Here is a 2,661-nt window from a genome sequence, read left to right as displayed (position 1 = left end):
GAGTCTCCACAGAATTCAAAAGTCCCGCAGCATAACAATTACCATGCACACACAATAATCCATAATTATTTGAAACTCAAAAGGCAGGACAATGTGGAAACAGCGCCTAAAACCCCTCCTTTGGGCATCCCATGATTTTTCTTAGTGCTCATTCCTGCATCAGACAAGTGAGTTGAAAGTATCTAGAATAGTTCCTGTGTCTTGCTCGTTCCTCAGCTGAACAAGGAGTAAAGTGGCTGGTTACTGAGCACCAGGGAAGCTAGTAAGTATTTGGCATTCTTACAACTAAGAGAAAGTGATCGTAGGGTCCAGAGGAAAAACTATGGGGTGCATACTTTCAAACAGAGGGATAATATTTTTTAATTTTTAAAAAATATTTATTTATTTTGGGGGGAGGGTAGGGGCAGAGAGAGAGAGATAGAGATAAAATCTGAAGCAGGCTCCAGGCTCTGAGCTGTCAGCACAGAGCTTGAGGTGGGGCTTGAACTCACAAACCATGAGATCATGACCTGAGCCGAAGCCAGATGCTCAACTGACTGAGCCACCCAGGCGCCCTGATACTATATGTTGTGAATGCCCATAGTGGCAAGTGAACTTCAGTTAAAACCCTGCCTTTTCCATCTCTTAACTGTGAAGGGTTTTTCTTCTTTCCTTCTTTCCATCTTTCCTCCTTCCCATCTCTGCCAAAGGTGAGTACCAGGTGTTCTGTCAGAAATGCAGATTTCATGCTCAGCAAAATAGAAATAATCCATTTCATGGAGCCCTAGGTCAGTGACTTCACTGCTCAACCTCATTTTTAAAAATTGCTAAAATAAGGGGCACCTGGGTGGCTCAGTCGGTTAAGCGTCTGACTTCGGTTCAGGTCACGATCTCACAGTTCCTGGGTTCGAGCCCCGCGTCGGGCTCTGTGCTGACAGCTCGGAGCCTGGAGCCTGCTTCGGATTCTGTGTCTCCCTCTCTCTCTGCCCCTCCCCCACTCACTCTGTCTCTCTCTCTCCCTCAAAATAAATACACATTTAAAAATTTTTTCGAAAATTGCTAAAATAAGGATAACCGCACTTACCTTTCAAGTTGATTTTAGTAATGAGAACTCTTTGCAATACCTGAAAGCAGAAAGAAACATTTATCTGCAAATGGGGAGTTCAGGGATGCAGGCAGCTTCAGGTATAGCTGAATCCAGGGTCAATGAAAGAGCCATGTATCTGATTTATCTCTCTCTACTGACTTTGTTTCTTTTTGTATATTAGGCTCACTTCTCCTCCAAATTACTTAGTCTCCCAGAGTCACAATTTGCTCATCCATGATATAGAATATTAATAATGCTATCACCATAGTTTGGCAGTATAGATTATATGACACTGTAGGTGTGAACCATGAAACACAGTGACCAGCACGTAGTCAATGATCAAAACCTCAACACTGGTAGTAGTGGACTTGTTATTCTATCCCAATACAGGTATGGATGTCAAGGTAAAGCATCTGTCTATTGCCTCAACAATAAACATCCGTGTGGCTCTTTTAGTGGTCCAGTGGAACTTAGAAGCTGCTAACGGTACAAGAGGAAAGAGCATTAATTTAAATCTGAGCATGAGAAGGTCACCGGTAGAGCAGCTGAATGGCCCAGAGAAGGTGGGTTGACCTACCTCGACTGTTCCCATTGTACCTGGATAGGGAAACCGAGAGATGCTTCCAGAAGTCTTGGTGTGGGCACAGCAACTGGTCAGAAAAAGATGATCAGCCCCTAAATGAAGAGAGGGAAACAGGACTGCCAGGAGGCCTCCGGTGAGGCTGACCACACAGAAGACAGCACAGAGGCTCCTCAACTCTGTCCCCCCAGTCAAGGTGGGGCCTAGAAGCTGTGCTAACTCCCAGTACTATGTGGTGGTCTCTGTGCCCTTGAACCAAGCGTCCTCAGATAAGGGGGCCACATAGAGTGGCAATCCCGGGGCTTACAGGTGCACGGCTCGCCAGCTCGGCCCCTGGAGGAGAAGCACATTCTCTTGCCTAGTAACGGAACTCCAAGGCCCGGGGCTGCACCTCATTGGTTGCGGCTGTGAGCACCTGTTCATTCTCATCCAATCACTGTGGTCCATCGGGAGCTGAGCCCTGATTGGCCAGGTCTAGGCCACGCCCCTGCCCCTGAGACTGGGAAATTAGCTCAGTCCCGCATAAACCACGCCCAGTGAGAAGGAAGGATGTGCGTTAGCCCAAAGGAAACGGGGGTGCTGTTAACAGAAGGAAAATGAATGCCGGGTGCGCAAAATCGTCATCCAAAAGTGTCCTCCCGGGAGCGTGCCAGTGGTGCCAATATTTTCCCCCAATTAAATAGATTTTAAATATTCAGCAAATTATACATGACGATCCGTTGCTGTTATAATTTCACATGAGAAGGACTGTTCTAAGTTCTAAAAGGATGCGAAGGACAGAACGGCAGGAGAAGGCACAGGCGCGCCGAGCCAGGCAGGGCAGGGGACAGCGTCGTGCAGACCTGGCTGTCGCCCCACTCTGGATTTCGGCCTCGCATCTCCTGCTCCGGTGGGCGTTCTCTCATGGGCTCCGGGTGGAGATGGGAGTGTGCACAGCACCGCCTTTTAACAGGCTGCCTCTCCACGGTCAGCACCCGGGAGACCTGCGGGCGCCTTCTTTCGTCTAGCGGCGTGC

The sequence above is a fragment of the Panthera uncia genome (genome assembly GCF_023721935.1).
Source record: "Panthera uncia isolate 11264 chromosome D3 unlocalized genomic scaffold, Puncia_PCG_1.0 HiC_scaffold_9, whole genome shotgun sequence".
Lineage (NCBI taxonomy): Eukaryota > Metazoa > Chordata > Mammalia > Carnivora > Felidae > Panthera > Panthera uncia.
Note: the sequence above shows the minus strand (reverse complement) of the source record.